The sequence below is a fragment of the Triturus cristatus genome, chromosome 6 (genome assembly GCF_964204655.1).
Source record: "Triturus cristatus chromosome 6, aTriCri1.1, whole genome shotgun sequence".
Lineage (NCBI taxonomy): Eukaryota > Metazoa > Chordata > Amphibia > Caudata > Salamandridae > Triturus > Triturus cristatus.
Genome location: NC_140589.1, coordinates 1,641,596,228 through 1,641,611,571, shown reverse-complemented (window position 1 = coordinate 1,641,611,571; position 15,344 = coordinate 1,641,596,228).

The window sequence follows — 15,344 nt, the reverse complement described above, 5'->3', positions numbered from 1 at the left end:
CAACTTTGGCAACTATTCCGGTTATCAGATAAACAGGAACTAAACTCTGATATACATCCTGATGGCAAATGCACTGCACATGCCCAGAAGCTGCTCAAAGTCCATGGCAAGAGACAGCTTTTAATACCTGGGAATGTGCATTACTCAAGACCCAGATAAAAAATGTCCAATGCAACTTATATGTGTTCCTGGAATACCTCAGGCAAGACGTTCATCACTGGCGAAAATTACCCTTGTCATTAATGGGACGGGCAGCGGTGTTTCAGATGATGGCCCTGCCCAGACACCTATATGCTCTCTAAAACATGCTCTGCAAAGTCCCAACACAATTCGTTAAAAAAGTAGAAGGAGAGGTGATGCTACTATTGTGGAAGGGGATTCACACCCAGATCGCAATGGCAAAACTAATGGAAGGGCTGGGACTGCCCAACCTCAAGCAGCAGCAGCAGGCAAATACAAATAAATAAAATTCCATATCAATGCCATTTTATTTATTTGCCACTGCACCGGCTCGCACTGTGGACAGTGCGAGGGTGGTGGCGGGGCTGAACCCTGAAAATGCAGGATGATAGCACTGGTCACCAGTGTGCATGTAGGATTGGCTGGTCGTTTTGCAACGGCCAGCCCAACATGCACACTGTAGACCCATCAATCCAAAGGCTGTGAAACAGCCTGGGGATTGCTGGCACAGGCCCACAGCCTCAAAATGAGGTTTTGGTGAACATGCTCCCACCAACCCTGGGGCTAATTTTACAGCATGAGAGCACCTCAAGGATTGGTTGGAGCTGCGCTCGACAAGCAGAAAGGAAGTCCTTTCTTTTCCTGCTCTTGGACAGCAAAGAGAAGTGCTGCACTAGTCGTGCTCCCGCTCCCTAATATATGGTGAGTCATGCACCTTTGCACCCCACCATTTTTTACTTAAGCTAGCCACCACTGTGGGAGGGGTTTATGAGGAAGGCATAGCCATACATGACATCTGCAAATACCACTGGGTGTCTCAGCTGACCATAATACATGATTGAGGACACACAGCCCAAATGGAACCAGCACTTAGAATGGATAGATAAATCATGGGAACCAGAGGGTACCCTGCAAAACTAAATGGAAGGGGACCCTCGAGGAGCATCCCTCACATACCGCAACGGTGGTGACAATATGGCAAGAGACTACATCAAATCTTGGTTGAAACTGTAAACTCACAGCAGAAACCACACAGTGGTACAGTAAGGAGCTGAGAGCTCTAAACGGAGTGGGTTGCTGAAACATAATAGGCATCTCTAGGTTAGGTGATCTCTGGAAAGGAAGCAGAAAGATCCCCCTTGAAGGGCTCCAGGGCATTCACCACCTGTCCAAAACAGAGACGTACCATTATCTCCAAATTAGACATGCACTACTGACTCACATTGCTATCAGAACTCAGATCCCAGATATCACACCGCTGAAAGAGTAAGTACTGGCAGAACTCCTCTTTAGGGGAGTTATCCCCTTCATGTTCTGGAAAATAGCAAATAATTCCCGGGGACATCTACACCGGTTGAGAGACACCTAGGAGGTAACTCTGTTTTCATTCAACCAGGGGGATTGTGAGGAGGTGCTTCTGAAGATGGCGACAACACCAAGCGTGACTTGCCTAAGAGGGTGTGGAATAGTAGGTTCCTTCTACCACATTACATGGAAATGTCTGACAATACAAACATATTGGCAATCCATCCTGTGATGTATCTCATGAACAATAGGAACCCAGATTTAAAGCTTGCCAAAACAAACCTTACTTACTATAGCAGTTGAAGGGTCTACTGCATCCCATCGAAAGACATGGATAGCACTCAGTCTAGTGGTGGCCAAGAGTAACATAGGTAGATTATGGGGAGAGCTAGAGGGGCCAAAACAGGAGGATTGAAACAGAGATATGAACTGGTGTATGGTAGTCGAGAAACCAATCTATGAAAGCAAGGGCTTCCCCAGACAATGGGGGAAAAATGGGGATCAGCCATCGGGAACTGTGTAATGCTATGCTATTTTTATTCTTTTATGTCTTTTGGGTTTCCAAAAATGCCAATAAAAACAAGTTTAAAAATTTAGATTTCACTTTGGAGCACAAAGCCGCAATGCAGATAGGTTATCCCACTAGTTTTGGCAATCCAAATGAGTGGACTTCTCTGGGGTAAGGTTTCCAGATTCTCTGATCTAGGCAGGATGTCTGTTTAGAAAGGCATGTTCCCTGTGTAGTGAACAGGCATTTGCCACTGTCCAGAGTGCCAGACTGCATCATAACCTGATAAAATGTTTGTTTGGCCATACAATCATGATAATCTACCATATGCACAGAGGCCTAGACTTGTCCATGGTAATGCCAGGTCTAGAACATACTCTGTGACCTCAAATGGTATACCAAGTCTCATAAATTTAATTTCCATGTCTTGATGTTATCACATAAAATTGTGTTGGCAGCATAGCAGGTTTTTTGTGTATCAATAGTATGGCTAAGGGCCTGATTTAGATCTTGGCGGATGGGTTTCTGTCACAGCGGTGCCTGATATCCGGTTCACCGAAACATAAATCCCATTGTATCCTACAGGATTTATATTTGGGCAGATGTGATATCCCTCACCATTGTGATGGATCAACCCGTCTGCCAAGATCTAAATAAGGCCCTAGATCTTTTTTCTCTGTCAAAGGAGAGTGAGATCTTGTGACCACTCTTTATAAAGTCCAATTGTGTCTAAGCATCAGATCCTCACACTGACATGCTGTATGGATATTTTAGTCCATTTATGAGCATGAAGTGCGTAGCATTTGTGTAGTAGTAAGACTCTGTATATGGTAAGAATTTGAGCACCGGGGCCAGTGGGATCCATTTTGGATCAGCATGGCACAAAATGAAGGATGGATACAGCTTCCACAGACAGTCAAAGTATATTGACTACATTATTGTGGCGGAAGAGCGGAGACCCAGACACTGAAGAGAGGTGGGATGGACACCAAGGTACTCTTAGAAATGCAATGCGGCCCTTGTTAGCAAAGGGCTACTAATTTGTTCTTCTTGAGCACTGCCATTAGGTTGATGGTTCTAGGCAGGGTCTTCCCTTTTGTCTTCACCTGATAACTGCCTTGGTAATGCTGGTGAAAGCCAGGTGCAAAGATCTCACACTTCATTGTGCTGTTGTTTTGAATACTGCATCCTTGAACTTGTATTATTGCTACCTGCCATGAGAGCCATTACTTTACATAAAGACGGTGCCTAAGAGACAGTCAGAAAATGATAATTGCAAGAGAACCAAACCAACTAGGGTTTCTGAATCCATAGACAGTGAATCTACATCTGTTTGAAAAATGAGTATAAATGTAAAACCAAAACCACCCCACTTTTTTAATATCCATGATTTTCATGACCAAGGAACTGAGTGCCCCACAGAGTACTCAAAGCACTGCTGTGTGGCCTGAGCTGGTATCTTCATGACATCCTAGGTGGGAGGGGACATCACCTGAAGTCTACCTTTCGTGTTGGAAACATTGAGCGTATGTCCTGTTTTTCGAAGCCAGCCTGCCTGCCTGCCTGCTGAAAGAGAGAAAGAGCATGGTTGGCCCTGCAGGAGGAGAGTCTGTCCAGTAGGAAAGGTCCAATATTTTCCCAGCTTGAGGAATAACCAGAGGAAGCTGAATGCAAGAGTGAGCAAAGCATAAGGACTTTCACTGCACTTCATATTCCAGCATTGACCCTAGCGCTAGAACTTAGCGTAGTTGTCCTTTTTACACCCTCACCTTTAGTAAACTACTGAAACACACAGCCACTTTGAGAGAGACCTTGATAGCAGTTTCCAGTCTTTTTTAACATGTTTAGTACTCCACTGTGTCAAAAGCTACAAGGAAAAATGACCTCTTACTAACTATCCACAGCACCCCATGGAAGTTTCTTAACAATTCAATTTCAGGTCCACGTTTTGGTTATGAGTATGACCCCAGTGGGGTTTGGAATTAGAACACCTTCTTTTTCCCAGTGTGTTGTAACCAGCTTACCATACATTTTCCTAGTCATTCGGTTAATGTAAGTAATGGTGGAGCCACTTACAGTCACAGCCACAGCCAGCCTGCAGGGGGACTTCAAGGCCCAAGATTCGCAGCGCAGGAGGCGCCTAAGTTCAGTTTTCGCGCCAGGAGGTGCTTAAACCCGCTTTGCGGCTCCCGCAGCGCAGGACACGTGCGGGTGCGTCTGGGCCAAGGGTGGGCCTGTCCACGGCCGTCGGAGCCCGGAAGAGGTTGGGCCCACTTTCTTGGCTTCAGGCTCTGGCTATATCCCTGCACCAGCTTCCGCAAAATCTGTATTCAAGCATCCCGAGAAGCCATCTGGACTGTGGTCATATGTCTAAGTAAGTCCACTTGTTGAATTAACTAATTCCCTTTTTAAATAGCGTTGCTTTCCCCTTTCTTTCTCATTTTTTATTGATGGCTAAATTGAAGCAAATGGGGGAAAGGGTGTTCACTCTAAAGCCCCTTCAAAAACGCCACACTTGATTGCTTCCTTTCACGGGCTGCTAAGGCCATTGACAAGGAAATCTTATTTGCGGCTCGACGCTTGGCCCTCGAGGGGGGTCTGTTTGCAGCTATGAATGAGGATCAAGTTCAGAGCGGGCCGCCAAATGACAATGATTAGGGTACTCATGCACACGATAAAAGCCTACCTGAATTATCTCCCTCCAAGCGTACCCCACCACTATCATTGGTAACCTTGTTAAACAATCCTCTAGTAAAAAGGAAAAAGATGGCGAAGCACCCAGAACCACCAATGGCGTAAGGACCAGACCCAGAAAAAAGACCCAGGAATCTGCGCTGGAAGGTTATACTGACTCACAGCAAGCAGCATCAACTGTGATAGACTCAGACTTACCATCTCTTAACGCCATAGGCCTATCCCCACAAACCATTGAGACTTTAATGACTTGGTTGGAAAAAGTAATATCTAACAATCTCCTGCCGGTTTTGGACAGGCTCGATAAATTGGAGGCAAATGTGGGATTCATCCAAAAGTCTCACAAATTTAACAACTGGGCAAGGGCCTAATACGAAAAGTCAAGTAGGGGGGGCACTTTCTCAGGGGGGATTGCACATCAGGGTCGGGAATCATAGTAGGAACCTAGATTTACCACCCTGTGTCCCTACTTTTGAAAAACATAGGAGTGATATGAGGGCAGTACTACAAAAACCAACGGAGCCCACATGCGTCAGTCATCTGGGGAGGGAAAGGCCACCTCCTAGCAATACTGGGTTTACTGCATGCAGCACCTCATTCACTGGGAATGTAACAGGGAAGGAACTGAACACAACGAACAGACTCCCCCCCTAATAAATGATCCTAATGATAGGAACGATCAGGTTAACTAGGTGACTTTACATCTTCCCCCAGAGTGCTGTCCTTATGTGGCAATTCTAACTAGTGTCCCCCCAATTCAGGACATCCACAAAGAAACCCACTAACAGCTAAAAAATAAAGTTTGCTACTGGTTATCCCAGAACACAAAGTTTTCAATTACTAACTATCATGATGTTCTGTTTGTTAGACGTGTAAGCTGGGTTGGCACCTTGCGCAATAATTCACCTGGAGACTGCGTAGTTATTAATTGCAGGTCACCAATGCTTGGAAGGGGAAAGATTTCATCTAATCAGGGGCCTAGTCCAGGGATTAACATTGTGCCACTTGTTTTTTTTTATAGGCATCTTAAATCCACAGGCTCAATTGCCCCACTAAATGTGTTTAACGCTGAGAACTCAAAGTCGAGTCATGAGCTCTTCCAGCTCGAAACAAGAAATAGATACCAAGCCCTCACTGATCTGGACACCCCCGACTGACTAAACCCTGAAACCACAGAATTATTAATGACTTGTGAGGCATTCCCCGCTATTCAGCTGGAAGGTGCTATTAACATTAATAACTCTAGTAAAACCGTATATTGTGGTCCAGCTACCACGTTATGTCACCCCGCATTAAACTTAGAAGTAGAGAGAGTAAATCCCACAATGAGATATGTTATGTTATGTTATGTTAAAAAGACTTCTATAGCGCTCTGTTACAAAGAGGTGTCCTGGCGCTGTACACTACCCACCTGAGATTAACCAGTGGTTATGCTGAAGGAGGAGATTATATGAATATCAATCCCAGGAGCGCATAAAAAATTATCAGGATTTGAAAATCGTATCCTGGAATGTTGCCGGAAGAAGGCCAAAACTAAACGACCCGGAATGGTGTAATTTAGTGGATGGATTCCACCTATGTCTGTTCCAAGAAACTTGGGCGGTGGAGCAGGTACACTGATTGGGGTTTACTACTTTTAGTATTGAAGCTACACGTTCTCGAGCTGGTCGTCCAGCTGGTGGATTATTGATCTGGGTTAAGACCACCCTGGCATGCAAAATTAAGTTATTGAAACTAGGATCAGAGGAGATTCTTGGCTTAGAACTGACATCACTTAAAGATAATATCCCTATCAGGTTGTTTAATCTATATAATCGCTTTAGTAGTCCCCACATGCCCTCTGATACGATAACCTCACTCAGCAACTTCCTTGATACATCTAGGAAAGAGCCCCATCTCATAGTCGCTGGTGATTTTAACACAACTTTTGAGCCAGTTGAATACGTACAGGAGTTAGTGCAGGATGAAGATCAAGCTAGAGGGGTCAACAAGCTCCAGATTCCAGCGATTAAGAAATGCACTAAGGTGGGGCAACAGGTACTATCTTTTGCCCTAGCCTATGGAGTTTGAGCCTGTAATAGGCGGATGCGCTCGGACGTAGATGCATGCTTTACGTTTAAGAGGGGAAACGCTAGGAGCAGGAGCGAATATATTCTGGTAGATCTTGGCCTATGGCCAAATGTGAACAACATGATTGTATTAAATCGGGAGGGTAGCGATCACAATGCTCTGGCACTGACAGTATCCGGTTTTGCAATTTTGCATGGCCGATCCCAATAGATGGTGGCCCCTGTTGTTACCAATAATAACAACAAAAGAGTAAAATGGCCACAGATACTGGCCAATTGGAATCTCCTCCCAAAAATCTATGCCGATGTAGCACAGATCCTTCCTGTCATGAGTAATCCTAACACTAGTGACAACGATATTATGGCCACTTTTCATCAATTAACTTTTACCCTAAGACCCTATTTCAATAAACAGTGCAATCTTAATCTAATCCAACGGAGCACTGCCCCATGGTATAATGAGGCTTGTAGACAAGCAAGAGATGAACTAGTTATGGCAGTTTAGAAAGAAATGCAGATAGACATTATAAACAGAAGGAAAAAAGGCACAGGCAGATGCAAAATGGGAATGGGAGTCAGAAAACTGGGTACCCTTGTAGAAGCCTCAAAGCAGAAGGACTGCCAATTATTCTGGCACCTCTTGTCAAAAGGGACACCCAAGCAGAAAATTGAAACAGATTTTTGTATTCAGCCCCATGTTTGGGAGGAGTACTTCACAAATATCTACACAGGTAAAGTGGATGATTCCTGTCTAGATCGCCAGTTTTCTAGCGCAGAATTAGCACATGCTGATGTAATTAGTTTCTCAGTAGAGGAAACTGTTATAACCATTAACTCCCTGCAGAATGGAAAAGCTCCGGGGTTAGACACCCTACCAGGAGGTTTGTTCAAATCGGAGCCTATTATATGGGGTCCTCTGCTCCAAACTGTTTTAAATGCTACTCTGCGAGGTGGATACATCCCCGCGACCTGGGAGTGGGGCGGAAATAATCCCTATTTTTAAAAAGGGAGACAAGGGGATACCAGCGAGTTACAGGCCAATCAGCCTTATAAATGTCTCTCAAAAAGTTTTTAGTAAAATTATTTTAACTCGGATCCAAGATTGGATCGAGGAGAATAACATGTTATCCAATCTACAGGCAGGTTTTAGGGCTTTCACAAGCAGGTATTTAGATTTCTCCTGGAAAGAAGTGACAATTAGGAGGGGTCACTTTTATGTTGTGTTTGTTGATATTAAAAATGCATTTGACTCCATAGACCGTATTATCTCTGGGCGGCTGCCCTCCAAGATTTAGGACTCCCTCTGAATTTACTCAAAATTCTGATTCGCCTGCACCAAGATAATTATGCCAAAGTCAGGTGGAATCTTGATGGTAGTTTATCCCTTGCCATTCTGGTCTCTAAGGGATTATGACAGGGCTGCGTTTTTGCCCCAACCCTTTCTACCCTGTACATAAATGGGCTTATAGGAGAGTTGTTCGATTGTGGGGGTGATCCCCCAAATTTAGCAGGTAGTCCTGTGCCCTCCTAGCTATTTGCTGATGACACGCTGCTTATATCAAAGACACCAATGGGTATCAAGAATGTCTTAAACAAATTTGCAAAAGCGTGTAACAACAGGGGCTTAGAAATCAATTGCTCCAAAATGAAATATATGGCGTTTAACCCTTACAAATCCATCAAGGGTAAACTGATGTTGGGCTTCCAGGTCTTGGAACAGGTTAAGGTGTTCGACTACTTGGGAGTCCGAATCAGTTATAGTCTAGGGTGCACACCCCAAATAGAAAAGAGCATTCTAACCCTTCAGCATGTTGTGCAATAGCCAGGAGGGTAAGGGGTTCTGCCTATCGACCTTCTTCCCCAATTCTGGAAATACATAGGGCAAAAGGGCCAGGCGCAGCCTTATATTGGGCTGAGCTGTGGGGGCTGGAGATCCTAAAGCACTTAGAACTTGCTGTGAATAAATTCATAAGGGCGATCCTTAATCTACCAGTGAACACCCCCCTAATGCCGTAACGACTTGAACTTGGCCTTAAACCCATTAATTATTTTGCTATTCTCAGGGCACTTTTGTTTTGGGTAACATTATGGACCAGTAGCATACAGGTACCGGTAAAGAAGGCCTTGGAAGAGCTACTGATTCTACAGAAACAATCAGGATGCCTTGCCTGGTCCAATAAGGTCAAGGACTGGTTTACTAAATTGGTGTTGAGGGTCATGCAGGAGAACCCAAAGACCATTACGAAAAAAATAGTCCCCTTGCTCAAAAAAAGGTACTGGGATTACATTGATTTACAATGCACTGATGTCAATGCACATGGCACTTTAACCTCTAGTTTTATGAATGTTAAGGGGTGTTATGCTTTTGAAATGTTTATGGATGATGTTGAACCACTGCATGCACAAGCAATTTATATCCAATTCAGGTATGGGGTACTCCTTCTTAACCTTAGGAAAAGTTCCTGGGCAAATGCCTCTGTAATATCTTTGTGCCCGTCCTGTCACTCCTCACCTGAGACCCTAGAACACTTTGTTTTTCTTTGCCCCGCCTATGCTAGTCTCACGAAAACCTGGATAATTCCTGCTTGTCGTTTGCTATCTTTTCCACGCCCCTCTGAAGCCTTACGTATTTTTAGGTCTAATACTACAAGGTGGCTCTTAATTACAATTTCGAGATACTTGCTTCATGCCTGGTGGACGAGATTAAAAATGATAACGAATGACTCTGAGAAAGATAAATGATTATGTAAGCAACCCGGCTTCAGGGTTATTAGTGGATTATTGGGGCTTCGAAACTTTGAACTCTCACATTTTGGACTTGATTTAAAATCTGGAATTCTCCTCTTTTAATCCTATATGGAATTTTAAAATGTCATACATTTTTACACTGATGGAGAGATGCGAAACTCTGTTTTTTTTTGCAAATCTGACTTTTTACGCTGTAATTAATTTTATTGGTTGTGATTTATGCTGATGTAAATGGTCAAACTATTGATTGAATAAACTTATATATATAAGTAATGGTGTTATGGCTTATAGTTTCTAAACTTTTTGAGATCTAGACTTGCTTTTTTTAATAAGAGGTATGCAAAGTACTGTTGTGCATTCATAGCCCTACAGCCCTACAAAGAGAGAGATTAGAGCCTATGCAGCAGTACATTAGCCCTAAAAGGCATAAAGACAGTACAGAACCACGGTCTGCAAAGCATAACTATTTGCCCTACTTAAATATACGAACCATGTGTTTTTCTTTGCAATCTCTAGTATTTTTTCTATATAATCATCAAGATTTAATAGGTTTTGTGTTCTAAACGGGACTTTTATATTAGCTACCACATCCTAAAAGGCTGTATTTCATTTGGCAAAAATGTTTTCCATTAGTTGTTTAGTCTGTTTATGGATATCACTTATATTGCAACATTTTTGGACCCTCAATTTTAGCGATATTTTGCATTTAGTTGAGTCTGTTTACGAGACAGAAAGGCAAATAGTCTCTTGAACGACTTATTTCAAATGTGAACTTAATGTGATTGGCGGATTGAACTGCAAAATGGTGGATCAATCATCCTTGGAGAAGTTTGAGCGTTCATACTTTTAGCGGATCCCTCTGTTACGGCCGTCTTTTAAAACGCAGTGTACGTATGAACATCGCAAACTTCCTTAAATGAATTGAGAAGTTCACCTCTGCTAGTCTTGCCGAATCTCCTACATTTTACTTGCTGAATGTGGATGGAAGACTGAAATATATGGGACCTATTAGATGTGAGAGCAAGACTTGAAGTGTCATAACCCAACACAAATTGATAGCCCTTGACACCATGTCCAATCACAGTTCTTGGCTTCTAATAGATCATGTGTCACCAACTCCACGGCTAGTTCCAACATCGGCCAACAATCAAACAGCAGTACTTTAAAAAATTGTGGAATAAGCTGCCAGTGGCTCTGAGACTGCAACCTAATCCATTACTTTTTAGGAAAGCTCTGAAAACCCGGTTGTTCTCACCTGAGAAGACTCAGCTTAGTCTCAGTTCTTGCGTATACACATTAGCGCCAAGACGCCTCGGCATTCGAGCGCTTAATAATCCCCATATCATCATCATCATCATCAATGTATCCAGACAATAGATTCACTGTTTTTCACTTTACCAAAGTGGCTGGTAAGCCTTGTAACTTCAACATACACCACTGAACTACCAGAATGAACCCTTACATGGGTAGTCTTTCAGGAAAATCACATGCTAAGGGTATTACAGAACAGAGACCTGAAATAGGAAAAACATTGTCTATCTCAATCACACCTATTTTATCAACCATCAAAGACAAAATGGTGGGTCGACCTTTCCAGAATTTACATGTTGTCTGCCATATAAAATGCATGCAGCAGTGAAACTACACTGCACTGAAACAAAATGTTTCCATTTGTGACCATATGGGCTGAGATGTTGTGCAGCGTTCATCTCCAGCAAGAACCTAGCACAGTGGTTACCTTACAGTAACAAAACTTGCAACATAATTTATTGTTGCTGATTGAGAAGGCCAGGGAAAAGGCACCTCCAGCTCTCTTGCTGTCTCTGGACATGCCAGGGAGAGGGTAAATACAGCAGACAGTAGAGAGGAAAGAAGTGTAAAGAGAGTAACGAGGGAGCAGCAGAGGGGCCAGAAGAGAGGAAGAAGACACAACAGTTAGGTGAGATACTGAAGCAAAGGTGAGTGTGTGTGTGTGAGAGAGTGATGGTGACAGAATGAGAGAGAGAACTACAGAGAGAAAGAAAAATAAAGAAAAAACGGACATGGAAAGATAAAGACATATGCTGGAGGGATAAAGACTGACAGGTGTGAGAGGAAGACATAAGAGAAGTTTAAGACAGACAGGCGAAAAAGCGACAGAGGGGAAGACAGATGTGACAGACAGATGAGAACGATACGATAGAGATAAATAGATATATGTTGGAGAGATAGAGGCAGACAGGTGTGAGAGAAAGAGAGAAGAGAGAAGTTTAAAACAGTGGCGTAAAAGAGACAGTTGACTGACAGTGGGAAAGACAGAGATGTGACAGGCATATAAATGAGAAAGGCACAATAAAGATATAGAGGGGAGACAGGAGTGAGAAAGAGGCTAAAAAGAGACAAGTCAGAAAACACTGCAGAGAGTGGTCCAAGTGAAAAAGAGGCATCTAAGAGATAGGTGAGAGACAGGTGAGTCGGAGGCAGTTTAAAGAGACAGAGATGTGAGAGTAGGAGGCAGGTGTAAGAAAGGTGAAATAGAAAGACTGGTGTGAGAGTTGGAACTAGAGGGTACAGGTGAGAGAGGCAACAGAAACAACTGAGTTGAGAGGGAATGGATAGGTGAGAAATAATTCATAAAGAGACTGCAGAGAAAGAGGAGAAATAATCTAGAGAGGTGGGTAAAAAACTGGTGCCATGTTTATGATATATAAAGAGGTGTGAAAGGGAAAGAGATGGATGAGGGAGTGAGAGGTACGAGAAGTAATAGGGAGGCAGATGAGAGAGACAGGTGATAAAGACATCTCAGGGAGGGGGTGAAACGTAGGAAAGACTCCTTTTTAAATTTTTTTGCATATTTATATAGCGCGAACTCGACCCGAAGGTATTGGAGTGCTTTACATAGCACCGTATTTACATTACACATTCAGGCACGGGGAGATTAAGTGATTTGCCCAGAATCACAGGATGTGGACGCGACCTCGAGGCTCGAACCCTGGTTTCCTGCACCAGAGGCGGCAGCGCAGCCGACGGACCACATCCGTCATACATTATAGTCTGACATAGGTGAAGGGGAAAAGTCAAACCCATGCGATACCTTAGAGAGAGGGAGACAGGTGAGAGAGTGAAGGCTGTTAAAGAGATAGCAGCTTAGGTACAAATAGCACAGCTGAGGTAGGGAGTATTGAGAGGTAAGATGTAGATGAAAGACAGCTGCAAGAAAGGGAAGAGAGGAAGGAGGGAGCAGAAACAGAAATAGAACAACCTGAGACAGAGCTGAGGGGCAGATGTGGGTGCTTTACAAAGAGTCAGGAGGATGAGAAAGAAACAGCTGGATGAGGGGGAGTCAGGTAAGATGGAGATCATAACGACAGTACCTAACCTCTTTATCAACCCTGCACTTATTGCATGATTTGTAACTGCAGTGATGTCCCTTCTCATGGTGTCATCAGAGTAAAGTGTCATGTGACATCATTTCCTAAGATGATATTAGGTGAAAGGTTGTATGGTGTCACTTCCTCTGATGTCACTGGGAGTGATCAAAGGACAAGTCATGACACATCCTCCACCCCTGGGAAATTGGTGAATCAACGTCCATAATTCGCTGCTGTACGTCTTTAAAAAAGCTCTATGACGTGGTCAGTGATGGCCACGTTATAGCAGTTTTCCCCTTAATTTTAAGCCATGTTGTTGCATAGCAGCTTGCGCTGTTGTGCAACATGTCTAAAAAAACAGCAACAAAGCCTAGAGAGCTTCCATAAGCGAGACATATTGGCTTTGCCAGTGCATGTTGTTCTTTTTAGGTCGAGGACCGTCCGGTCTGCCGAAGGCAGAACCGGAAGTCGGAGATTTAATGTTTTGGAGAAGAGGGGCTTGCACCCGCCCCTCTTCTCCCCTCTTCTCCATTGGCTGGCCTCTTGAATGCTGGCCAGCCATTGGAGAAGAGGTTCGTCACTCCGAACAGGCCCCGTCCTTTTCGGATTCGGGGGCGTGTTTTTTGCAACTTTTCTGATTATCTCCTCCAGCCAATGGCAAGTGGAGAACACGCCCCCGAATCCGAAAGCGCCGCTGCCTTTCTCCGAGGCATTTCTGCTTCGCCTCGGAGAAAGGCAGTGGTGTGCTTGTTTTTCTTTCTTAGCAATCAAGCCTCGGCGAGGCTCGCCTTCGTCTCTTTCTGCTTGGGTTTCTGCTCGGCTGCGTGTAACGTGAGCATCCCCCGAGTTCACATATGGGTCCCTCGCAACAGAGTTTACTGGAAGGATGGTGGGGGGGCGGTACAGCCAAGCCTGTCTTCCACAGCTACCCCTACCGTCCTGCTGCCCACCTCGGAGACGCATCGTCAGTCAGGGACGCGGAGCTGCTACCACGGCGGCCACACACCGAGTAGGAAGCAGCAAGTGTGAACGAGCCCAAGGGTTTAAGTGCCGGGTCAAACAACCTGAGACCAAAATACAACTCCCTCCTTCCAGCGCAAACTTTCTGTTCTTCCCTTCTTAGTTCATTCTGCCCACAAAACGTCAAAGGCAAGCGTGGACCCGTCTCAATGTCACAAACCCGCTGCACACATGAGAAGGAGAATAATAGTAAAGTCGCGTGATGGGGTAAACATCTCAGAAACATCGACACGCAAAACGAAGAGATGTTATATTTTGTAGGGTCTACTCTGTACCACTCTTTGGCAAGTCCTGTATCTTTAAGAATCGCCAAGAGGCATTCCAGAATGCTGCTTTGTTTCATGACGTCTGCTTGGGTTTGGAGCTCTTACGTGACGTCATTCACAGGGTGGCCCTTTATAATGAGCTAAATGGGGGAAGGCAGCAAGGGTGGTGGAGGATGTCATTGAGCAGCTCTCAGTCATTCAGATGAATTAACATCTAGGAATCGAAGCATGAGGTTATGTTGTGTTACGTCATAGTATGGTGTGATATCTTTTGTTTCTTTGCGGTAACGTCACGGAATTCTGAAAAAATCTGATACACGCCAATACCCATAAAGCTTGCCCCGCCCCTTCAGAAGATACATTAATGGTGTCATGATATTTCTTCCTATGAAATTCTATTGAAGTTGTGATTTGTTGTGGTGGTATGCTGAGATGGAGTTCTTGTGCATTATGCTGTGGTATATTTTGTTAAGGTATGTTATATCGCATTACGGTAATTCATATCATGATATCGTATACAATAACACGATGATATGTTACCCGTGTTTGAAATAGTCTGTTAGCTATGTCTCAATTTCCCGAGCCCTCCGCCATAGGCATCCCCTCTTAAACCTAAATATCTACTTTCTTCTTTCTGAGTCATACCCTGCGTGTACAGCGGCTGAAGTTACAAGTGTGTGACATTTGGGCGCTATACAAAACCTTAAATAAATATAAGATAAATAAAGCTGTGCCGTGATGGTGGCTTGCAGTTTTGTGCTGATATGACAGTGTGTTGTTTCAATGTGATGATGCTATATTTTCATATTATCGTGTTACAATTTTCTGTTACGTGGTTATGTTCTGATGTCATGTTTTGATATGCCGTTGTTGTGTAGCGTTAGGGTGGTGTGGCGCTCATTGTCATGGTACATCACGGCATGTTACGCTCTGCAGGATTAATGATACACCGGTATGGCACCAAAATGCCTTCAGGGGTTCTGCTGCGCCCCCCCACACACACACACACTTTTGTGTCGTGTAGTGTGCCAGCTCTTCCAGATCATAACCAAAGATCTGCGCCCGTCTCCTCTATTCTGCCTCACAGTGCATACCTCTCCTCCGTCTCTCACTGCCACCTCTTCTGCAGGTGGTGCTCTGAAGTGGACTGGGCGGCACGTGGCGCGTTAACGAGGGACATGTCTCTCGCATGTAAACAAATACC